Source organism: Aegilops tauschii, chromosome 3, assembly GCF_002575655.3.
Source record: "Aegilops tauschii subsp. strangulata cultivar AL8/78 chromosome 3, Aet v6.0, whole genome shotgun sequence".
Classification (NCBI taxonomy): Eukaryota; Viridiplantae; Streptophyta; class Magnoliopsida; order Poales; family Poaceae; genus Aegilops; species Aegilops tauschii.
In genome coordinates, this window is record NC_053037.3 from 429,674,492 (window position 1) to 429,701,156 (window position 26,665).

Below are 26,665 nucleotides of genomic sequence, written 5' to 3' on the forward strand. Positions count from 1 at the left end.
ATGAGAGTAGCACATGGTCAGTAAATGTGCAATCAAATTTGTGCAGTTCCACTAGGATGAAGCAATGTTAGCGGTGTCAGATTTAAGTGTAACTGCAAAAACACAATTCATTGGAAATAAAGCAAGACGGAAGCACTTCATAAAATGGTGGCGGCATTGCTTCAATTTATCGATGGCACTAGGCCATTACTTATAGTGACATTAGGTGCCATTGCTTAATGCTTCATGTGATTTTACATTAACGGTAGCGATATGGGCATAGTGACAGCAGGGGCATAAAGTGGTGAGGCAGATGTGGTTGCCGAGAGCGGCAAACACTCAGGCAGCATGTCTGCATTTGTCCCATTTTTATCTCCTCGGCGATATTTTCCTATGTGAGCACAGGATATCTAGACCTGCTCATTCTCATTTGCGTTGTCCCCCAACACCCCTCACTTTTTCGACCAATAGACAGGTCCACTTCCCCCCACCCTTCGCCATCCACCATGCTTTCTTCGCCTTTTCAACCAAGAGACCGGTTGGGTAGCCAGTATCTACTACTTTCCCCCGTTTCCTCTTAGAACCAAGTCCTAGATTCATGCTACAACTTTCCCACTTTCTTCCCTGTTTGAACCAACTCTTAGATTTGACTGTATGAACTAGCTTTACCTCTAATAATAGTAAAAGTCTAGGTGGCTTTGGAACAGCCAACGAAAGTAGAAAAAGATCCACACGCAGCCATGTGGGGAGCTGGGGCAGTAGAGCAAGGCAGGTTTCGAAGGAATATATACCTGAGGGTCGTCAGCATGTGGCAAAGACGGCATCGGGAGGCCGCATCTTGGCCACAATACCGCAGGGAGGAAGAAGGGGTTGGAGGCCCTCCCGAGCCGGCGCCCTCTCGGAGAGAACGGCACGGCTGCCGATCGGGACGCGCGGGCAGTCGTCGGTCTCCTCCCTCACCGCCGACGACAGTGTGAACGATGCACCTACACCCCTGCCCCGGTCGAGGTGGTCCGGCCGGATTTGTGACCAGCCATGAGCAGAGAGAGAGTGTGGCCACCTATGTCTTACTTAGATCTGGAGAGCATGAGAGAGTGAAAGAGAGGAACCCTAGTAAAACAAGCGCTAAGGCTCCTGCTTATATATATAGTGGAGTGATTTTGTTGTACCAGCTTCAAAAAAATGCGCTCCTACGTGTACCTGCAAGTGGGTGTGAGAGAACTAGTGCGTGCATGCACCGCATCTATTCATGAGAGTACAATATACTATGCCCAAAGAACGTTCGCCACAACAGTAATAGTATAAGTGTGTGACATGTGAGTTAAAATAAAAGGTGCGCGATGTCTTTTGTTTTTCCGAAGTTCTAACGGTAGGGTGTGAAGAGCACATATGTGTGTGACGTCTACCTGCAGATAGCTAGACGGTGGGTGCAAGAGGATTCGGGAGAGTCATGACTCATGGGGGTGCGTGTGTGCGTGAGAGAGAGGGGGCACGTATCAATGCAATGCATGTGTCCGTAAATCATTATCCGACAAACGTTCACCACAAGCTGTTTCCTGACGAACGCCATAAGAACCATTAGATCGGCATCCGACAGTGTCAGTTTTTCCATGTCATTTAACAGAACAGCCACTCCTCCTACACACAAATCTTCCACATGAGTGTTAGCAACTGCTGTATGCTCCTCCCTCCGTTCCAAAATGCAGTGCATATAGCATTATTAAAAATTTGAACCTCGCAAACTTTTACCGAGTTTTCGTGTACCAAAATGCACATATAGAATACCCAGTATATATCATTTCATTCATCTTCGAGAGGTAACTATAAAGATGCGTTTTCATTGCGCACCGACGGATTCATATCTTGAACGCCCCTATCCCTGATCTATGTTGCTTCAGTTTGGATGAGTCTCCATCGTGGGGGGCCACACTAAGAAGCTGCGAAGATATGGACTCCCGTTGACCACCGTTATGGATCGTGCCATCTATGAAGAACACATGGGACTGAAACTACGAGATGGACATGTACCCAGGGATGTACGAACCTGAGGAATGTAGCGTAGTAAGTGAAGTAGAAAGGCACAAATAGTATGAACATGCGTGGCATATAGGCATTTGTCTTACTACCACTAAATATTGTACGTGCAATGCACGGTGATATTATGATGTATGTGCCTAAGTACTCTACTACTATATTAATTGGAGGCACATATTAGGTTTTATATTTGTTTACGTGTATGGTCCGAGACCTTCCAACTAGACGCCTCTGTCTCTCCGCGTCACACTTTGTATCGTTATATACTACTAGTACTACTTGTGGTCTCTGACCTAGAAGTGGAAGAAGTAGAGACGCTCTATCGCGATGTTCATGTCCCACTCCTTTCGCTGACGTGTGGGACATCCAGCATGTGTCGTGTTTCGCACTCCTTCGTCGCAAGAGTCGAAACGCTAGCTTTCATCAAAAATAAAAAATAAATATAAATCAGCAGTGATACTATACCACGTGGTTTCCTTGCTCCTCGATATCAAAAAGAATACTTTCGTTCGCCGACATGTGGGACGTCGACCATCCTGGTCCACTTGCCATGCATGTAGAACTCCAAGGGAGAGTCACCCCGGTCGTTGCGCCATAGTAATAATGACTAATGACCCGTCAAATTACAGGCCCAGCCTTTCCCACTTTAAGTTGCTCGAACAAAGGAACCATCATGACTTCATTGAATTCCACTTCTTGAAGAAAACTACTGTACCGGCAATACTGCTAGCTACAGTAGTACGTAATGTACACCAGCGGAGGCCTCCTTTGGTTCATATGATAGGAATTTTATAGGAATAGGAAAATCATAGGAAGTGAGATGACATGCATCTCAATTCCTATAGAGAAATAGATGCCATTTGATGCATAGGATAGTAATTTTTCCATTGAGTCTAGGCTAATGTACTGGTAATTTGCTCTAAAAACTAAAGTAGTAACTAGTACAGGTACATGCTCGTAATTAATTAAACAAACGTATGGGTGACACGGACACACACACTAACTACTAGTACTACTACTTCTCACATGCTGGCCAGACGCCATCGTTCTCCTTCCCGGCTTAGTCGGCGACACCCCACCGTGCTTGGATCCCCGCCGAGCTCTCCTCAGCAGTGCGTGCGTCCTCTTCTTTCTTGTGGCGCCGTGACTCTCTTTTCTTGAGTGCATTCTGACTTTTCCGCTCCCTCTGTGCGGCTTTGGCCGCCTCTTGCTCTACCGCCCATTCGTCCTTGGCAGCTTCAAAGTCCGCCCACGTAGGTGTGAGAGCAAGCGGCGATGAACTCGGCACAGCAGGATGACATCGCTTCCCTACCATTTTGTGTGCGGTCATGGGCGGCGAGGAACTCGGTGTGGCGGGATGCCATCGCTTCCTTACCAGTTAGTGTGCGGCGCGGTGGCATGAACGACGCTTGGTGAGAGCTCTGGGGCGGAGTGGCCGGACAACCGTATAGTGCATTGGTTTGTCAAGAGATCAATGACAGATGACGAAGGAAATTTGGATTCCCCTTCAATCCTGGTCATTTATTACCGCACATAGTTAATTTCCGTAGCCTCTGGAAAATGTGTCCGCTGACCCTGTTGTGGGTTGCTTTCTGATTGGCCGCCAGCCCAGCCAGGCGGATCGCGTGTGCACCATGATCGAACGGCATTCCACGACCCTCTATCATCGCACCCGTGTAGCTATAGCTGGGATTTGATGTTTCTGCGCTATTACCTCCATCTTGGTTGATGCATGTAAATACAAATAATATCACTAGAAACTATGTTTACTAGTAAGGTACACGTGCATTGCACGCATGAGATTTGGCAACCAAATTATGAATAAATACCACACTATAGCATGTAAGCTTTGAGTCATATATGCATGATGTAGATGTTCCTTTAATTCTTATAGTTCATCTCATTCAAAATCAATTAGTTTTTGTAAAAAGTTAATCTATTTTAAGATTCATGGAATTGTGCATTGTAAAAGCATAAAGTGAAAACAAATAATGGCAATTCATTTAAAAAAAGTTTGGGCAATTATGATACGGAAGATTCTAGAACAAAGGAGAAGTGCTTGTATTTCGAGATTTGTGTATTATGCTTAAGTTCAACCATGGAGTCTTGTAGATTGTACATGTGGCAGAATCTGGTAGAATGTAGATGATATCCAATGGCCAGTAGTGCTCAGATTTGCCATCTCTGCACCGTCGGATTGGCTTCATCCAGCGACCGTCTTTCAAAGTTATTCGCACACTATATAGGGGTATAGAAATACGAATCCAACAATATAATTTTCGATGACATGCATTACTATTTTCGTAGTTCAATCTATGGTCAAAGTTTGGCACAAAATACTAAGGGCACCAGTAAATCAGAATGGTGGTAGTAAATTTCTACAAAATGCACATAATGGTCTAAATATGGTAAATGAACCCGGAGAAGTGCCAAATTTGAACACGGTGCTTTGTAGGGTGTACGTTGATTGTAGAAAAAAAGTGAACTGCCACATTAATTGAGTACTTTTGCAAACTACATAAACAATATACCACCATGCCAGCATCTGACCACCCTGGCCCATCGAAACCCCTTCCATCGCTTGCGCGTGCTTCCCGCCTGAAACGGTCACCGTCGCTACAGAACGTCAATGCCGTATTCACGCCCGACATGACCTCTCACTGGCGCCAGCATTGCAGCAACACGATGGCCGAGAGAGCGCCACTCGCGCGACATCCCGGTGCAAGCGACTGCTTTGCGTTAATGACACCACGACCATCCGTCCGTCCGCCCACATTAATGACACGAGGCTGCCGACGGACCTACTCCGGCGCCAGCCGTCCGTCCGTCTGCCGTGGCTCATTGCCATTTGCCCGCTATAATAACTTTAGCCCCAGCCATAGCCGAAGACCCACAGTCATTCTTCTCCGGTCCCTTCCTTTGGTCGGTAGCACTCCAACCATGGCCTCCTCGCGCTCCAAAGCTCTCTTGGACGTACTATCGCAGGAGCAGACGAAGGACTTCGCTGGCTCCGCTCCGGGCGTGCTCCAAAGCTCTCTTGGACGTATTGTCGCAGGAGCAGACGAAGGACATCGCCGGCTGCCCCCTGGCCGCCCTCTGCCACCGGGACCACAAAGACGACGCACGTGCGTGAGCATAGCCCGCAGCGAGGAAGAGTAGTGCATGGCAGGTCACCACCGCTCTGGTCCCAGGAAGGCCACCACTCCTCCACTCAGTCGGTGCCAAGCTTGGTGGGGTAAACATCGGCGGCCGATTAGCCGCTTGACGGAGACATGGAGGTGGAAATTTTTAGAACCTTGTGCTCTGGAGGAGGAGGTTATGGAGGCGGAGCTGGACAAAGCCAAGGCAGATGAGGAGGAGGCAAAGGCAATAGCCGGAGCGTCAATTCTCGGGGCTCATGGCCGGACATGGTGGTCGGGCGCCGGTGATCGTTTAGATTAGGTTTATAGTAGGTTTTAGTATGCTTTATGCAAAATATGTAATGAATTTCGTCTGGTTTATAGGAAAAGTTTTCGAAATGTAATGAATTTCATCCGGTTAATATCAAATTTGCTTTGTTTGCATGAATTTCTTTCGGTTAGATCATATAGTTGTCGAAAGGTATGCGGGCAGCATTAGATGGCACCGTTTGGCATCGGTGTCCTCGGACAGATGCCGATGTAAATTTGTGGGTCAGTGCTCGAGATGCCCTAACTATCATGCTATAATCGCTAACAGTGCTCCATTATTTCGCAGCGAATAGTTATCCCTCGATCAAAATTAGATCCGCCGTGTTTCGCACTCCTCCCTCGTAAGAGTGGAGACGCTTGCTTACATAAAAATGGAACAAGTGGATGGCACTGTAGCACGTCATATCACTCAAACCCACTAGCCAAACTAGCCTGACTAACGCGCGGGAAAGCCCCGCCCTCATCATTTTGTTCTGGATTACTATCGATTGATCGCACGAAAATGTTACACTTTGCAAGTTCAAAAGGAGAAGGCGGCACACTGAAAGCATGCATGTCGCGTCGCACCCCCGACAGTTGGTCTCGCACACCGCTCACCAAAGGGGACACGCGTTGTCTTGCACTTACTGACATGTGGGACTGCAATTGAATAAACCATTGATAGCCGAAATCTAATCGCTCGGCGGGCGTCGGCTGAGAAGGGAGAGGGAGGGAGCAGAGATAGCCTGCCCGCCGTGCACGGACTCCAAGAAATATGGTGATAATGTGAGGTGGGCCCTGTGGGAGTCCAGACCGCTCCCAAGCCTGCTTCTCACAGCCCTGCCCCACCAGAAAACCCCTCCCCCCTCCCGCGCGCTCCCCATAAGGCGCCAGCTGCCCGCATTCAGAGCAAGTACAATACTGGGCTATAAGCCCGCTTATGTGGAGGAGAGAGGCATTGAAAAAGTGAAGGAGTGGGCTCTAAGGCAAGAGCCCATATCTACACGTGCTCCTAGGTATAAAGACTCATTTGTGTCTAAAAGAAGAAGGTAAAAACATTTGAAAGGAAATAGATAGAGAGAAAGTGAGAAAAAGTTGTAATCTTATAGCCAACCTTATAGTCAACACTATGGTACATGAGGAAGGAGGGAGTTGTGCATATGCCAAGTTCACTGGGCTGCCGTGTTTGACACTCCTCCGTCGTAACAGTGGAGACAATAGCTTTCATAAAAAATAAACAATGAATACTCCTTGCTCGTCCTCGGTATCGGATAGAATATTTTCATTCAACGACATGTGGGACGTTGACCATCCCGGTCCACTTGCCATGCACAAAATTATAGTGCACCACACAGTACTACAAGGGAGAGTCACCCCAGTTGTAGCGTAGGCCCAACCTTTCCCACTATAAGTTGGTCGGATGAAGGAACCATCATAACTTCGTTGAATCCGCTTCTTTAATAAAATTTACTGTACCCGCAATACTGGTACCACACGCGATGACTGGACGCCACTGTAGCACGTCATATCACTGAAACCCACTAGGCCAAACTAGCCCGCCTAGGATTTGTACGTCTCTTTACTACTATGATTTTGTCAATCTAACGACTAGAAATAAATGGAGGGTCTTTCTCACTCTCTAGATCTCTCTCCATCCCACAACCCCTCTAGCACACGTACACACTCTCTGTAGCCACTATAAAAGTATGCCGTCACTACACATTCAGGTTTCCAACAAAAAATTACACATTCACGCATGTTACAAGTACGTGCCAATTTTGCTAGCTATTAATGTGAATGTATCCGTGAACCAACTCTTTGAGTTTGATGTGAATTAATGTATAATTATGGACTACTGTCTGATCGATCACTAAGCCTACAATTTTAGGAGCTTGGGCTATTGACCGATCAACGACGGATCAGACCTATAAGCGTACCACGAGCTCATCAACCCCAACGTTTCTCTTCGGTGAGGGTTTGCAAGTACTAAAGCTCGATTAGTAGCTAGCCTGCTAACATCAATAATCATCATACAAGCCCTTCTTATATGATAAACAGTTCAAACTTACATCTAAGCAGGCCATATATCTAGATACATTATAACTGAGCACTTTTCCAGCCCTCTCAGGCCACCAGCGTTGCCAACCGTCTGATTAGCACTTTTGAGCCTTCCCAATCGTTAGATTAGCTGTGAATCAGGCCTAATTAGACTAGATCCATTTGCTAATAAAGATCGCAAACGGGCTGGGGCAGCTGCTCCCGCAGCAAAACTGCAGTCACGAGGTTAATTGGGCTCGTTCTCGCAGGAATCCCATTGAAAACTCACGAGGAAACAACGCCCGTCTCCCTTCACTCGACGCCCCTCCTCCCTTCGTTTCGACTTCACTCTCCCAGCGCCTCCACAACCTAATCGCGCTTGGATGGCGGCAGCGGTGAAGTGCCCCCTTTCAGGTGAGATCTATAGCAGCACAGGCGGCGGTGGCGGTGAAGTGCCTCCCCTTATAGGTGAGATCTGTTGCGCACATGATCTTTCTCTCTCCCTCCCTCCTCTCCCCTTCCCTCTCTCCCTCTAACCATCGCGGATCAGCGCCGCCACAGCCCGTTTGCCCCTTGTTGGCGTGCTCAACACGACACCACCGCGTCCATCCGTGCGCTAGACTTCCTCCTTGCAATGTTCAAAGATTGCTTCATCTGGTTGTTGTATTGAGAACAAAAAAAGAGATAACATATGTATATTTCTAGGGCGTAATACCAGTTGCTATAAATATACAAATGAATCACTGGGTTTAAGAGTTGACCATCAAGGCAAGGCAATGGGAAAAAGAAGTAGTACTTTATTGTTTGCAACTAATTTTTCTGTGCAACTTTGTTAAAGTTGTTTGCAACTAATCAGTTGGAGTGACATCAGGCAAGGCAAGAACCAGGAAGAAGTAGTATTGCATTGTTTGCAACTAATTTTTTGTCTAACTTTGTCCAAGATGTTTTCATATCTCATTTAACTTTGTATGTCTCTGAGTCATCTGCAGGTGATGGTGAACCGAATGGTTAGTTTTTTACAAGTTAGAGGGAAACCTATGTCAGTCCAACTGATTAATGTGGCCTCTTTGATTTCTTGCATATTCTCACTAACATGGATCAACTTGCAGACTTTTATGCTAGATTTGTGTTTTTTGTGAGGCCTGACCTGAAAAATATGTACTTGACACTTACCATTTTATAGCCAGCTTCTCACTCACCAAATTTTCTCATTTATATTTTTGTGGATAATTCACATGGCATTTGCGTTACAACAAAAGTATTTGATAATTTTTTATTTCCTTTTGCAAAAGGTGGGTGAAGATAATTACCCTAAAACATATATAAAAGGAGAAAATCAGAACTTGGTTAGGGGAAATATGTTTATCGTTTTATTTTAGATAAAACAGTGTCACCTGAAGTTTTCCCTTGTTTAGGTATAAAATCCAATTACATTCCTCTTCTAAAGTGCGCAGCTATTAGGCTGATATCGGGAAAAGGAAAAGAGACACCTTGCTGAGAAGAAATGTATTTTGTTGTCTGAGAAGTTCAGGTAACATATATGCACCTTCTTCCATTTAAGGTCATTTAATTTTGTGCACAACTTTACAAAGAAACAGAAAAAATGATGCAGCGCAATTTTCAGTGTGAAAAATAAAAGCATGAAGGAACATGAAGAACTATCTCAATTTTTACGCCAGGATCCTCAAAAGCATGTTATTCCATTAAATCCAGTTTCTCAATGGTGAGTTTTTAGCTGCGTTTGGAGTTATCATGCCCTGCTCATATAGTGACCTATACCAATTTCCTTTATTTTGTGTTCAGATTGTGGATACTTTATACTAAATAATGATGATGTCTGTTGTAACTATTTATGAGATTTAATAGTTCTTGAACATTTGGTCTGTTTCACCTGATACACTCTAGCATTCATATTGTTTTAGTGCATGATGACCAACTAAAGTTGCAGAGATTATAGAGCCCTGACTCGACCTCCAGATAGTGTCAATTCTGAAACCAACGGCCTGTATGTGCTAGCTCATGAGTTCTGCAGGGAGATTTACAAATAAAAGAATGGCAAAGAATGTCACTGTAGCTAGCTAACACATGCACTTGCATCTCATCCAGTTCTCTCGCCATGCTTAAGAAAGATTCATATGTACCTAAGCATGCATATCTACTTAAACAACCATATAAGATTCTTATGCAAGATTGGACGAGAACAATGGGTTGAGCCGCATTCCCCTCGTCCTCTCTCAAATATTTTCGTGAGCTTCCAACTTCGTGCCATCATCAAGACCTTAGTTGCCTAGAACCAAAGAATGCTAACTTCAGTAATTGCATATCCCACACACTATTTGTAGAACGAGCTCACTATCCTTCTCTTCTAAGATTACAATTAATATTGTGGTGATGCAACCAAAAGTTCTATGATATTAGAACAAAATTACATCCTCGGGGTTCAGTAGCTAATCTTTACAATTGTATTTGTCATATTGTCCTCCTAAGAAAAAGTCCATCTATATTATCCTCCTAAGATATCAATATTTTTTATTGTAAATAAAGAAAAATTCATCTATATTATTCTCCCCAGAACAAGTACATGCATTCTATATTGTAAATAAAAAAAGTTCATCATAAATTTGATGCATCAAGACGCCTATATTTACATAAAGGACGGGCGCAGTAACACGCGCCGTCATGGTCTAGTTACATCAAAAGCTATTGAGGATACATCTGTTTCCATAACTCGGAGAGGGTTCGCATGATTCACTATCAAACAAAAGTAGCAAGTACCGCCCACACAAGACAGTGCACTAGCCCTAAGATGGTTTGATAACACACATCGTTCTAGTAATTAAACACAATGCAAACTACCTTGAAGGATTAGCGCTATCAACTATTTCTTGTCATCGATCTCTCTGGCAATGTCCATAGCACGGACAACGGCATGGGAATCGATCTCTGGGGCAATGTCCACAGGATAGGCCACGACATCGGAATCAATCTCTGGGGAGGATGGGTAACGGCATGGGAATCGATCTCTGGGGCGATGTCCACAGGACGGACCGCGACATCGAAATTGGTCTCTGGGGCGATGTCCACAGGACAGACCGCGACATCAGAATCATCAAGGACGTCCACCGGCAACTGCACAAGGCTAACATATTAGCAAGCACATTGCAAATAATCAAAACCCACAACTATGGTAAGCCATTTTTTACCTTGTGCAGCTCTCCAGGGGATCCCATCCCTCCGGGGGCCATCTCCTTGATGGGGGCCATCGCCTTCCAGGGAAATACTGCTTCTCAACAGCGATTATCTCCTCAAACTCGGCCTTGAGCCTCTCCTCATAGGTGGCCATTAGAGTTTCTGGGGTAGGCACGATGGGGCCCTTGCTGTTCTTCCAGCTTTCTGTGAGGAGTTCGTTCGCCAACGTCGTCAACTCTTTGGCCAGTGCTTGTTTCTTGGAGTTCTTCGTCTCCATGGGTTGGCTCGCCATCATGGCCAACTCGTTGGCCGGTACTCGCTTCCTATAGATCTCTGTCTCGAGTGGGTTGTCTGCCGGCAACTCTTTGCTTAGTGCTCCAGGATCCATCAATAAACTGACAAACAAAAAGCAATCAAAAGGAAATCACAACCACAATGACAACGGGAAAAGAAGAGGCAGTGAGAATCGGTCGGTGCTTCGCAAAAAGAAGATTCTTGGAATGAAAATATAGTAGCATCACTGATTCGCCCACATTTCCTTCGTCGGTATAGAAGAAAAATGGCAGAAGTGAGTATCCTGGAGTGAGGTTTTCTTCAAGATACGGGCGAAAGGGCTTCAACGAGCGTTCCAGTGAAATGATGGTTGCTTTGTCTCATCCAACTTCGAGGCCAATTTAGCACTGTTGGCAAAGGTGTGGGTTTTGTGACATGACGGGTCAGGATGGCCACACCGGGGTGACTGGTGAGTCTCGACTGTAGCACCTCGTTGTGATTTGGTGGATGGCACGCGGGCCCGGATGCTTGATGTCCCGCATGTAATAGAGCGGCTAGTCATTTGAATGACAGACGAGGAGCTTCGTCCTAGTTTATTGGTCCATATGATAATATGTGCCAAATTTTGACTATAAATTTAACTAACCAAATGTTCATGCATGTCACAAAAAATGACATCATTGAAAACTATGTTCAAATACGAATCCAAGGATATAATTTTTGTTAACATGCACTAACATTTTGTCACTTAAATATTTGGTCAAAATTTAGCACAAATTACAAAGGGGGCCAATAAAGATTACACTCTCACATTTTGTTTTGAGGATACTCCCACATAGAAAATATAAATAATAATGCATGTTGGTGCAGCCCACGTTTCCGATAATATGATTCGTGGGCTTGTTCACAATTTTTATGAGGCGGTCGTTGTTCACTTAATGGAGGGTCTAGTACCAGACTTGAACAATAAAAAGTGTGACATGGCACACCGTTAGGGCTGGACCAAAAGCTCCTAGCTCGCAAGCAATGATCCCTCGATAGTTCGGCTTGTTATCCTCGTGGGTCGCATCTTAATGAACAAAGCCAATCATCAATTTATTAAGGAGCTTAATGAACCAGCTAACAAGTTTCACGCTAAGTTCGTTAGTAACAACACAACACATGTTTCATCTTACGTGAATTTTTTTTAACGAACTTCGAAAGAACCGAGCCGAGCAGGGTTTTTTGCTCGTTAATCTTTCGAAGCTTAACGAGCCGAGCCTTAATGACCACGAGCTTAATGAGCACAAACTTAACGAGCTGAGCAGCTCATTAATCCACCCATGCACACCACTTGGAATAAGCGGGTAGCAATCTCAAAAAACAATCAACAATTCCAAAAAAATGGCGACCTAGCACGTACACAATTTTAAATGATTGTTTTGATGGAATGAAAAGAGAAAACTACCCCACTATACGTATATATATATATATATGTAGGCAGGAGCCTCCGCGCTTGCTTGCTAGGGTTGCTCTATTCACACACTCACATCCTCTCCAGATCTAAACAAGATAGCGATGATAACACTATCTTTCTATCCTCGCTGCTGGTTACAGATCCGGATGTATCCCCCTCCGCCGGCGAAGGGGAGGAGGGGCAGCGTTTAGGCCGTCGTCGACAGCGAGGGAGGAGACCCACTGCCGACCGCACCATTATCTCTGGCCAAGGGCCGGCGCGGGAGGTCCTTCGATCCCTTCGTCGCTGCCCTAGTGTGGGCACATCCGGCCTCCCGCCGCCCACCTATCCACACCACGACAACCTTCAGGTATATCTTCCTTCGAAACAGGCCTAGCTCTACTTCCCCAACTCGCTACGTCGTTGCATGTGCATCATTTTCTATCTCTCAGCCCCCCTCATAGCTAGGCTTGATCAGATGGTCCAACGTCACCTAATTTTTTTCTGTTGTTAGAGGTAAAGCTACTTCATGGAGTCGAATCATGTACTTGGTTCAAACAAGAAATAAAGGGGGAAAAGTTAGTATGTGTACATCGGACTTGGTACAAACAGGAAAGAAAGGGGGTGAAAGTAGTATAGACTGGTCATCCAACTAGTCTCTTCGTCAAAAAGGGAAATATAGGGGAAACGTTGTACATAGTGGTATGACCAGGACTAGATTTGCTATCCACACATAGGAATAGGTGGCTAGAGTGAACAAAAATGGGACCAACCCATATATGTTGCTTGGATGTTTGTTTCTCGGGGCAACAATTTCTGAATCACCACTTTATGCCCCGGTTTAGGTACATGGTGCCAGACTGCTGGTGCACCCACTGTCCCATGCCCTTATAGCAAATATTTAGTTGTTCTTAATCTAATGCCCCTGGTAAAATGAAGCCATGCCACTATTATAAGCCATGACAAGTTTAACCAATTGTTTTTGCCACTAATTGTTTTAGACTCTGACTATTTCCTCTGTAGCTTTTTGTGCAAACAGGCATATCCATTTCACCTCGTTGCTATTGCGACCTTTTGGTGCACTGCACAAAACACTTCTTAAAAGAAGTGACTTTTGTGCTGTTTAAATGGAATGTCACAATGGAACCATTGGTTCATTTCGGTGGAACTACACAAAGGGAGATCTGTGTTCCAATCTTCATCCTCCATATTGGCACCATAACCTTCCTTTAGGTAAGAATGATATTTAGTGCATGTGTTCACCTCTATTTTGCGACTGCCATGAGAAAATAATGCTATTGTTTACTAGTACACTTGTACTCCCTCACTGACAAAACCAAATCTGAAATAGAAGGCCAATCATGTACTTGGTTTCACTAATTGGTGAGGAGAAAGAGAAACAGCTACTATCTCAGAGTCAAGTCCATATTTAGTGCTAAACTTGTGAAAAGCATCGGTATTCATAAAATATTGAACACAATCAAACTCAAGCTTACGTTGAGTTCCCAATCTTCATAATTGCTTTTAATTCTTTCTAAAAGATCCCACCTGAATTCAATAGTCTTCTCATAAAAGAACCAACAAAAAAAGTATCGAGCATGGATTGATCAATACGAGAAAGCCGAGCATAAAAATTCTGAATGATAATTTCTCTCGAGAGCTCATGATTGGGGCATGAATATAACATTGACTTAAGCCTCCCTGAGGGAGTCCTGGATTATGGGGTCCCCGGGTGTCATGGTTTTATCACGGCAGATGTCCTAGAGAAAGGACTTAGTCATGGAGCCATCGCTACGGGTTAGCTTAAAGGGGTTAAAGCGGACAAGGGACGCAAGAGAGTTTTATACTAGTTCGGCCCCTTACTATGAAGGTAAAAGCCTACGTCTAGTTGTGATGGAATTGATGGGGTTTCGATGACCAGGGAGCGAATACGCTTTGCCTGAGTCTCGAGTTGTTGTCTGTTGTCCTTGAACCGCCACCGGGTCGTCCCCTTATATACATGGGTTGACGCCCGCCGGTTTACAGAATCCCGAGGCCAGCTCATAATCGTGTCCGGCTCGGTCTCTGCTACTTCTATCTTACAACACAAGTTTACATATCAATGCTGGTTTATGTCTACAGGCCTTAAACCGGCTTTGGGCCCTGGGCCTACTTGAAGCGTCACCGTCTGTCTTCATGGGCTTCAGATACAGATGAATTACTCATGGGGTTAACCCGGCCTCTCCTAACCGGTTTACGCCAAGTGGTAATATCCCCAACATTAGGCCCCAGATTGATTTTAACTGGTTCATGTCAATCCTCAATACTTAAGAAAATATCTTCTTCAACATCTTCACATAATCTTGTAAACCGTCGTGACATCATCTTCTAGGATCATGGTAAACCGTCGTGACATCACCTGCTATTTAAAACTGTCGTTTATCTCCCTTATAAATAGGGCCAGGGGGTCTTTCCATTTCCCCCCTCGTGCCTCTTCGCGTCATCGTCATCCTCGCGACGCCCGAACCTTCGACCTCGGCCGCCGCCGTCAACCTTCGACTGCTGCACCAACCTTGGCTGCTGCATCGACCTGAACGTACCAGAGCTCCTCCGCGCGCCGCCGCTGCTCAACAGCCTCCGTAAGTCTCCCCTTTCTCTTACCATTGATCTGCACTTAGGGTTTCTGTCGTTCATCAGTGTTCGTCGCCGCCCTTCTTTTTCCTTATTTATATCCATGAATTAGATCCAAAAACCACATAGATCTCGCGCGGTAGTAGTTTTAGCACCTGTTTGATATCCAACTCATCTCAACTTGCGAACTTTTAGTACGCTAGAAATTAGGTCAGAATATATTTTATTTTTCCAATGCGCGGTAGATCTGAAATTACCATAGCAAGATGTGAAATTTGTTTCTTCCTTCACTTACACACTTTGAATAACAGATTGGGCGGTTTAACTTCACAGAAAAAATGATGACCCGGTAGATACCATTATTCCCCTGTTGAACCGTCAATGCATTACGCCGTCTCCATTGTCAAACTCCGGTTTACAAATAACCAAATCCGGTTTATCAATTTGCCTGTATCCTTATACCGTTGTATAGTTGTCCACTGTAAATCTTAAACCGGTAATAACCATGTTTCAGATCCTTCATTGCCATGGCCAAGCATGTTTATGAATGCAATTGGGCTCCTTCTCGAGTAACCGAGGAACAATTAAACAATCTTGTAAAAACGGGCGCTTTAGCCAAGAAAGATGTTATCCACTGGAGGGTCCCTGGTCCGGAAAATCCTCCTACACCCAAGGGTGGAGAGGTAGTCGTGTTCGCTGATCATCTCGGACGAGGTTTTAGCCCTCCCGGTTCAAAAAATTTCCGGGATGTACTGGCTAGTTTTCAACTGCGCCCTCAAGACATCGGTCCCAATTCTATAACCAACATCTGCCAGTTCCAAGTCTTTTGTGAGGTTTATTTGCAAGAGGAACCTTCAGTCGAACTATTTAGGGATTTCTTTCACTTAAACCGTCGCACAGAGTTCTCAGATGGACCCAATACAGAATTGGGCGGAATGGCGGTTCAGAAAAGGAAGGAAGTTACCTTCCCTCATCCCAAACTCCACAGTCACCCCAAAGAATGGAACCAGACTTGGTTTTACTGCATGGATACATCTCCATCTGACGAAAACCCCCTGCCGGGTTACCGTCCTGAACGCCTTAGCAACACACATCCTTTTCCTCAAAGGTTGACGGCAAGAGAAAGAGCCAACTATGCTCCCCAATTATCAAAGCTTAGAGCCTTCATGGCGAACGGTTTGACAGGAGTTGATCTTGCTCGTTGCTGGATAAGCTGGAGTATTCTGCCCTTAAGCTGGCGCTCCGGTTTGATGGGTGAGTACACGGGGAGTTTGAAGGATGCGCAGCGGCATATTGACATTCAGCTTACAGACGAAGAAGTCACTGAGGCTGTAAAGAAAATACTGAACGAACCGGAGGCCGTCTGTGCCCAAACCGGACAACTCCCTTTCTGCACCTTCAACAAACCACCAGCTGTAAGAATCATATAATCTTTTGTATCTGAATTTGCTTCTGTCCAAATATTCTCTGAAAGTGTGATTATTTTCTGACAGGGTGATGATCCATTCTAGAACAAGAAACCATCACAAGACAAACCGGCGAAGCCGCAAGACAAACCGGTCAAGCCAGTTCGTCCAAAGACCAAGGTTGTTAAGAAACCTGCCAAGAGAAGGACCACTACATCCTCTGACCTACCCGCTGATGACGATGTGGGTAATCCGGAACCAGAGGTAGAACTTGACTCTCCTGGTTCATTTTTCGTACATCTCATTGACAATGATTATTATCAGGACGATGCTGAAGGCAGTCATTCTGAGGACGTAGAGGTAACCATTCTTTCCTCTGATTCAGATCCTCTGCCAACATAAAAAATCCGTCAAGCAAACCGGAAAGTAAAATTTTCTCACCCTCTTGCTTATTTGGACCCAAACTTTCTTTTGAAGACGCAGCAGCACGAGGCTCGCCGTACAACCCGGCACAGCGGCCAGGTAGTTACCTTCGCCGGTTTACCGTACTGTCCGGTTCGGAAATGCCGACCAGAGGTCTCTTACCCTATTGATACTTCATACCCCAAAGCAGGTTGTTTTCGCCAGCCTCTTAACCCGTCTGATTCAAATTATCAGGGTACTTCTCAGTCATCTTCTGGTGAGTCATCGGCCACACAGCTTCCACCCCTCAAGACAGTTCCTGGGTGAGCTATGCATGTGTCTTTATTCTTGATGTGTTATCTTTTCATACTGTACTGATCCATATGCCTATCTTTTTTCAGCGCCAAGCCGAGACACAGCAAGAAGGCTCGTTTAAACAAACCGGTTGATGACAATGTAGTTGTTGAACCGGAAAAAACACCAGATCCAGAAGAAACCGACGCTGACGACATGCTTAATGATCCTCCGCCTCAAGACCATGACTTCCTTGCCGAACAAGTGCAAGTTGACAATACAAGCCATGCAGACCAGCCAAACAGCCCTGTCCGAATTGATGACAAACCGGTCAGTCCAGTTAAGGACACCGACAAACCGCCAACTCCAGTGAAGGCTACTGATGACCAAGACGATGACATTATGATTACTGGCACTGGCCACACCACTCCTGGAAATCCTGTCGCTTTGTCAAAGCATACCGCCAAGGACGAGCTCTCTGCTATCGGCAAAGGCAAAATGGAATGCCGATTTATCAAGCTACTGTTGGGAATCGTAGCATAATTTTAAAATTTTCCTACGCTCACGAACATGCATCTATGGAGTATACTAGCAACGAGGGGAAAGGAGTGCATCTACATACCCTTGTAGATCGTGAGCGGAAGCGTTCCAATGAACGTGGATGACGGAGTCGTACTCGCCGTGATTCAAATCACCGATGACCGAGTGCCGAACGGATGTCACCTCCGCGTTCAACACACGTATGGTGCAGCGACGTCTCCTCCTTCTTGATCCAGCAAGGGGGAAGGAGAGGTTGATGGAGATCCAGCAGCACGACGGCGTGGTGGTGGATGTAGCGGGATGCCGGCAGGGCTTCGCCGAGCATATACGAGAGAGAGAGGTGTTGCAAGGGGAGAGGGAGGCGCCCAAGGCTGTGTTGCTACTGCCCTCCCTCCCCCCCTTTATATAGGCCCCCTGGGAGGGGGGGGCGCCGGCCAGGGATCCCATCTGGATGGGGGGCGGCGGCCAGGGGGGTGCCTTGCCCCCCAAGGCAAGTGGGAAGCCCCCCACCCTAGGGTTCCCAACCCTAGGCGCAGGGGGGAGGCCCATGGGGTGGCGCCCAGCCCACTAGGGGCTGGTTCCCTTCCCACTTCAGCCCACGGGGCCCTTCGGGATAGGTGGCCCCACCCGGTGGACCCCCGGGACCCTTCCGGTGGTCCCGGTACAATACCGGTAACCCCCAAAACTTTCCCGATGGCCGAAACTTGATTTCCTATATATAATTCTTTACCTCCGGACCATTCCGGAACTCCTCGTGACGTCCGGGATCTCATCCGGGACTCCGAGCAACTTTCGGGTTTCCGCATACACATATCTCTACAACCCTAGCGTCACCGAACCTTAAGTGTGTAGACCCTACGGGTTCGGGAGACATGCAGACATGACCGAGACGCCTCTCCGGTCAATAACCAACAGCGGGATCTGGATACCCATGTTGGCTCCCACATGTTCCACGATGATCTCATCGGATGAACCACGATGTCGAGGATTCAGTCAATCCCGTATACAATTCCCTTTGTCAATCGGTATGTTACTTGCCCGAGATTCGATCGTCGGTATCCCAATACCTTGTTCAATCTCGTTACCGGCAAGTCTCTTTACTCGTACCGCAATGCATGATCCCGTGACTAACGCCTTAGTCACATAGAGCTCATTATGATGATGCATTACCGAGTGGGCCCAGAGATACCTCTCCGTCACACGGAGTGACAAATCTCAGTCTCGATCCGTGCCAACCCAACAGATACTTTCGGAGATACCCGTAGTGCACCTTTATAGTCACCCAGTTACGTTGTGACGTTTGGCACACCCAAAGCACTCCTACGGTATCCGGGAGTTGCACGATCTCATGGTCTAAGGAAAAGATACTTGACATTGGAAAAGCTCTAGCAAACGAAACTACACGATCTTCTATGCTATGCTTAGGATTGGGTCTTGTCCATCACATCATTCTCCTAATGATGTGATCCCGTTATCAATGACATCCAATGTCCATAGTCAGGAAACCATCACTATCTGTTGATCAACGAGCTAGTCAACTAGAGGCTTACTAGGGACACGTTGTGGTCTATGTCGTGGAATTGTCACGGCAGATGTCCTCGAGCTAGGACTTAGTCGTGGAGCCATCGCAACTAGGAAGCTTGAAGGGGTTAATGCAGGACAAGGAACACGAGGGTTTATACTGGTTCGGCCCCTTACGGTGAAGGTAAAAGCCTACGTCCAGTTGAGGTGGTATTGATTAGGGTTTGCGATCACCAGGGAGCTAAACTGCTATGCCCGGCTTTCGATGAGATTGTTCTTGTCCCCAAACCGCTGCTGGGTCGTCCCTTTATATAGGGAGGCTGACGCCCAGCAGCCCTCAGAGTCCCGGCCCGCTCATAAGAGTGTCCGGCTCGGACTCTCAACTATACTTGCCTTACACTACAAACCATAATAATGATTGTAACTCTGGGCCTTAAGTCATATCCGGGTCTGAAGCCCATCTCTGGCCCATCGTCTTCAGGCTTGGCCCCGGGCTTCTAGTAATGACCATTAGAGTAACCCGGCCCCTCCTGGCGGGTGACTCTAAGGTCTATATCCTCAACATTAGGCCCCAGATTGATTTGAGCCGGCTCATGTCAATCTTCAATTCTTTCGACAGAAAAAATCTCCGGCTTACCCTTTATGTGAAGGCCATAACCCGGCGTGACGTCATCCTCTGGACTCTGGATAATCCGCCGTGACGTCATCTTCCATTAAGCCCTTTTTTACTCCACCAGATCCGCAACGGAACTTTGCTTTTACTGTCATCCCGAAAATCGAGGCGTTGTGAGGGGAGATAACCACGCCACGGTCTCCTTGATTCTTGCGCCCGCTTTACGAGCTCGCCTTATAAATAGGCCGGCCCGACGGGCTTCTCTGCAACCCTTCTTCCTCCTCGCGCCACTGCCTCTCTGCCTGAGCTCGCACTCCGCCGCCGTCACCTCGCCTCCGGTCTTCTTCAACCTTGGCCGCTGCATCACCCTGACTCGGACCAGACAAACGGCGGCGACCCCCGCACCTTTTCAGCTCCGGTAAGTCCTGCTTGACCTGTAGAGTAGATCCGCCATAGGATTTGCCCACGTTCTTCGTGTTCGTCGCCATTGTCCGCAAGCTTCGGTAGTTCTCATAGTTACTGCCCTTGTTTGATCTTAGATCTGCATAGAATTAGTGCGGCGGCTGTTTGGCACTTATTTCAAATGCCAGTAGGTCTCTTTCCAGTGCATCACGGCTTCGTTCGAGCTCAAGAACATCCGCTCGTCTGTTTCTAGGTCTAGAAATTTTTCTTTTCACCCGACCATTTTGATCCAAAAGTTTTACTGCGATGTGTGAAACCTGTTTTACCGTACTTAGTAAAAAAAACTGCAATCCTTGAGCCTCGGCGGTTTACATTTCCGGTTTAAAGAAACAACGCGCCATAGACACTTCCGGCTTAAAGAAAACCATGCTTCGTAGAATCCTCCAGCTTAGCTGTGATAAGGCCGTAGATAATCAATTTATTCTGAATGCCCCTGCGGCTTAAATAACCCACTGTACCTGAGTATATACCATTAGTCCCCTTCATAAGCCGCCACCTTAGTTTTGAACTGTAGATCTCCTCCGGCTTATAATTAACCCGGACGTTTTTCCTTTTTGTCATAGACTGCCGACTTTCACCATGCCTCGCAAAGCTCCCATTACTTGCAACTGGATGAGGTCCAATGTGACCAACGAGACCCTAGCTGATTTTGTTAAGTCAGGATATCTGCCCAAGAAAGACATCATGTCCTACCGTGCCCCTGACCCGTCAGAAGAGAGGCCACAGGCAAAGGATGGGGAGGTAGTGATTTTTGTGGATCACATGAGCCGGGGCTTCGCACCGCCCGGCTCAAAGTTTTTTAGGGACGTGCTCAACTTCTTCGACTTGCGGCCTCAAGATATAGGCCCCAACTCAGTGTCCAACATCTGCAATTTCCAAGTCTTCTGCGAAGTTTATCTTGGAGAAGAGCCTAGTCTGCTGCTCTTCAGAGAGCTTTTTTACTTAAACCGCCAGAATGAGTGCGCCAACGGACCAAGTCTGGACTTAGGTGGCATTTCCATCCAGCAGCGTAGGGATTGTCTTTTCCCTTACGCAGAGCCACCGAGCCACCCCAAGGACTGGAACATGACTTGGTTCTACTGCCAAGATACGTCCCCTGCTGATGAAAGCCCGCTGCCCGGCTTTCGCCCAACACGTCTGGAGCCGACTCACCCACTGTCGGACAAGCTGACTCAAGCGGAGCGCCAGCCTCTGCTTCCTACTATCAACAAAATCAAGGCCCTCCTGGGCAACGGTCTGAACGGAATTGACCTGGTCCGGGTCTGGATCTCCTGGCGGGTGATCCCATTGAGCCGCCGCCCCGGCTTAATGTGTGAGTACACAGGGCGAAAGGATGACCCTCAGAGGCACAGCCGCAATGATCTTCCAGAAGACGTTGCAGAGGAGGAGACCAAGGCTCTTCTAAACGAGAGCCTGGCAGACTGCGGAAGGACCGGGTTAGCCCCCTTCTGCAAGACCAATCCAGCCCCAGCGGTAAGCCGCTGACTTTAACCTTTTATCTTCGTCTGCATATAACCTTCATCTGAACCGTTTTAAGAATTCGTCATTGTATTTTTCAGGCTGATGATAAGTTCTGGCGGGTCAAATATGACCATGAGGCGGCCAAGAAAGCCAGGAAGGCGAAGAAAGCTGCCAAGAAAGCCGCCCCTCGCAAAAAAGGAAACAGGCCTACTGCTTCGGAGCTGATGCAATTAAGCGACAGCTCCGAGTCAGAGGTAACTCCTGAGCATTTAAGTCCTTATTATATTCACTGTTTGTTGCTGTCCGCCTTATCAATACTTGCTCATTGACAGGATGACACCGGCGCAAGTAACCCGGTGGTTGAAGAGGTAATGTCGCTTTCCTCCGACTCGGAGCCCTTGCCACAGCTGAAAGTCCGAAGGGTAACCCGGAAAGTAAGCTTTTCACATCCTTTAGCTTATCAAGACCCTCAATTTATTTTGAAGCGACAGGTTCATGAAAGCCGGCGTCATACCCGGACCAACAAGGACACCGACCTCTCCGCCGGGTTACCCGACGCAACAAGGAAGCGCCGAACTGAGGTTATTTCCCACTTGTACCCTTTTCATCCGTTGGCGGGTGTTATCCGTCAGCCACTCAATTCCTCTAACTCCAATTATCAGGAGACCTCCCCCTCTTCGGGCGACTCTATGCAGTCGAGTCTTCCGACTTTCAAGACCGTGCCCGGGTAATGACAACCATCTCATATTATATCTGTCTGTACTTACTCTTTTTGTGCTTAACGTTTCTGTCCTTTCAGCGCCCAGGCAAAGCTCACCAAAAGAGCAAAGAAGACCAAGTCAGCCGGAGTGCCGGATTTGCCTGAATCGGAGGTGACGGCTCAAGAACCGTCAGCTGCCTCCGCCCCCGAAGCCACCACTCCAATGGACACGGCACATGAGGCCACTGCCCCGACTACCAAGGCAATGACCGAAGCTTCTATTAACCCGGAGGCCTCCGGCTTGGCTCCACCAGCAGACGACCCGGACGTGGTAATCACTCGGACGGAGTTCGTTGAGCCGGGGAGACCTACCGTGCTGGCCAAGTGCTCCGCTAAGGGGGAGTTGCTGCCGCCCCACCGGGTGAACCTGGACCTCTCCGACTACACCAACTTGAGCATTGGAGAGCTCGTCTCTGGCTACATCAGCCAAGTGCACAAGAGCCGGGATGCAGAGGTCGCCATGGTGAACCAGATCCAGCAAAAATCTGAGGTATCATTCTGCTGTCCTCTTACTTACTGCATAGTTACCTTTGCCATGATAGCCCCCAAGTCGAAGACTTATGAGTGAATATGTTGTAGACTTAGGTTCCGGCTTACTCAATTGAGCCGGCAGTATGTAGATAGATACGTTCAATATGCATTAGCCCCCAAGTGCCAAGTGTCTTTGCTTGGAAAACGCTTGGGACTTATATAATGACTGTTAATAACCCGGAAATGTATGCACGCTGTTGGCAAGAAGCTAGAGGCGGACCTTGCGGATCTCAAGAGGCGGCTGAAGACGCAGGAGATGGAGACAAGGAAGGCAAACGCCAAGTTTGTATCCAGCATCGCCGCTCAAGAGAAGCTGAAGACAGAATTTGATGCTGAGCGGAAAGCCTGGGCCGAAGAGAAGGCCGCACTGGTGACCCGGGCGGAACAGGCGGAGAAGGCTCTCTCTGAGAAGACCGCCGAGCTCTCCGGCCTAAAGCGCCAGGTTTCCCAAATGGTGCCCGCCATCTTCGGTAAGTCGCCTCACCGGCTTTCATCAAGTTTAGAATGTTTATATCTCATGATTCATCCTTGTCGCCGGCTTATCTGATTCTGTTAAACAGGTCCCAGAAGTGCCAACCTCAACCAGAGTGTGGTCACCAAGCTAAAGGCCGTGTATACCCTGGTGGAGCAGCTCTACACCGGGTCACAGCGTGCCTTAGCTGTGGTGGCCCTATCCAACGAGGTGCCGACTCACCTGGCAGAAGTCATGCGCCGGCTCGCCGTTCTGCCTCAGCGGATCCAAGAGCTGCGACGGGCCTCTGCGAGGGCCGGAGCGATCGCCGCGCTGAGCCGGGCCAAGGCATTCCTGCCGGAGTTAGACCCGGCGGACATCGCCCTTGGCTATCTGTCGGGTGGTTGGTGCGACATATGCCAAGGGATGGCTTATCATTGTGGGAGCCAATAAAAGGTCGCCGGTGCCTGGAAACGGGATGAGGCGAAGACATGCACGCCGGCGAATCTTACCCAGGTTCGGGGCTCTCCGAGGAGATAACACCCCTAGTCCTGCTCTGCGGGGTCTCCGCATGATCACTAGATCGGTAAAGGGTAGCTACAATCGCTCCTAGAGCTGTTGGGTTCAAGGGAGAAGAAGAACAAGGCTAGCTCTTGCTTCTCTCTATCTATGATGTGTGTGAGTGCTATGCTTAGAAGCGAACTCTGCTGAGGTGCCAACCCTTTGCATGGGTGCTCCGGGGGGTTTATATAGGCCTACCCCCCGGGGGTACAATGGTAATCCGACTGGGATCTGGTCCCAGCCGTCAGTGTCTACGCTCGCCGGCTTCTCCGCCGGCTGCTGGGTCCCGCTAGCTGGTGGGTCCCGCCGGCTGCCGGCTACCTGGTCGACAGGCCGGCCCCATCGCCTAGGGTTTTGTCGGCGGCTGCTTACTGTAGCCGCGCCTCTGATGATGAGGGCTTTGTCGAGGTGAGCATGGCTACAGTGGGCCGCCTCGGGGGCTATCACTGTAGCCTCACCCCGTCTTGTCTCCTTAATGGGGCTCCTGCTTCGAGGAAGGGAGTGGCCGGCTTCTGGAGGCCGGCTATACTCTTGGCCGACTAGGAAGAGCCGGGCCGCCTTCACGCCTCTCTCTGACTGAAGGGGCCCGCAGTCCTGGGGCCGTACAGGAGTGGGTCGTGGATGACGTCGTAGCTGGCGTGGCTACAGTGCCGGGCCGCACGGGAGACATCCCCTCTGTACGGCCTCCTGTAGCCATGCCCGCCTCGGGCTTAGGGGGTCGTGGGCCGCACTGTGGCCATGCCCCGTCAAGTCGTCGTTATGTAGGAGTGGTTGTGATCTTGGCCGGCTTCTAGGAGTCGGCATCCTTCTTGGCCGGCTTCTTGGAGTCGGTGAGGCTGGGTCGCCTTCCGGGAGTCGGCTTTAGTGGTAGCCGGCCGGAGAAGGCGGCCCAAATGCTTGGAGTGCTTGAAGGCCCAAAGGCCTGATAAATTTTCTAAAGAGCCAGGGGTAGTCGGTTTGGCTACCCGTGGTCATTTACCCCGACAGTAGTCCCCGAAGCTGGTTGAGCTTCGAGGTGGAGTGGGGTTCAAGAAGCTCGATCAGCTTCCTATCGTGACAAGCCGGCAGCTGGGAGACGGCCTCGATCGGGCGCGCCGCCTTCAGTCGAATTCTTCTGGAGTCGGGGGGCGGGAACCCGCAGGCTCGTGCACCGGGCCGCGGGCCGGCCTCGGGCCGTGGCGTGCCACGTGGCCGGAAAGCCTGCCAGCCCACGCGCGTGACGGGACGTCGCCGCAGGGAGGGGGCCCGCCACGTCCGCGCCCCGGCCCAGGCGCGGATCCTTTGTATCCCAAAACCGCCCGCACGTTCCGTGCGGCAGTTTCGGCTCGCACTTATGCGTAATAAACGCGAGACGTGGGGAGAGCGGGCGCAGTTAATCCCACGTCTCCCCCCACGTCCGGCCTCTTCGGCCGCGTGAGGCTATAAGTAGGGGGAGGTGGAGGGCAGCAGACCCTCGCACGCTCCTCCTACTCCCTTTGTGTTCTCGCCTTGCTCGTTCTTGCGACAGCGCCTCGCCGCCGCGCTCTTCCTCCGCACGCTGCTCCGCCGCCGTGCTAGCTTCCGCTATGCCTCCCCACGTAGAGTAGCTTGGCAGGGATTGGGATGGCTCCATCGTCCACAACAACCACATCGACTTCCTCCGTGACACCCGGCGTCTGCCCAGTGCGGACAAAGTGGAGGTCCGCCTCGCGCCGGAGAAGGAAATCAGGCCGGCGCCGCGGGATGGCGAGCGGGTGGTCTTCCACTCGCACTTCCTGCGCGGCTTCGGCCTGCCAGTGAGCGCCTTCTTCCGCTCCTGGCTGGACTTTTATCAGCTCCAGCCGCACCACCTCACCCCCAACACGGTGGTGCTGCTGTCGGCCTTCGTCACCCTGTGAGAGGGCTATCTCGGCGTCCTCCCCACCCTCGAGCTCTGGGTGGAGTTCTTCCAGTCGAAGCTGGGTACGCGCAGCAAGGGCGTGCCGGCCCACACTGGTGCCTTCATCGCGTCGCGGAGATCGGGCGCCGACAACCCCTTCCCCATCATCACGTTGATCCAATCGGTGAAGAAGTGGCAGAAGTCATACTTCTACGTGTGGAACATCGCTCCAAGGGGCGACTACATCAACCTGCCGGCTTACGTAGCCGGCCCACCGGCGGGGAGGCTGCCCCAGTGGTCCTTCCGGGCGGTGACGCTGTCGCAGGGAGGAAACGCCGCCATCTCCCGTCTGCGGGTGATGGTCCAGTCGGAGGGCCTGACGGGGCCCAACCTCCTGGCCGCGTTCGTCACGCGCCGGGTCCTCCCGCTCCAGAGCCGGCCTCATCTGATCTGTCAGATGAGCGGCCAGCTCGATCCGAGCCGGATGTGCACCATGGAGATGCCGCAGCCCGACGCCGCCGACATGGTGAACTACCTCGCCAACTGTTAGCTTTCTGATGACTGGCAATTCGGCAAGGAGCCGTACAGCCGCGCCAATCCTCCGCCTACGGTACGCTCTCCTTCTCTTTTTCTCTCTCTCAGCTTTGTCGCCGAGTTCCTTTGGGCCGACTCTAACTCAATCGGCTTGCTCTTTTGACAGAATCCCCTGCTCCGGCCGGCAGGCGGGGCAGACGTGTAGCGCCCCTTCGTCCCCGACCGGACCGAGCACGACCAGGAGGATCCCGACCTGGGGGCGGTCCATATGGAGGACGCCGCCGAG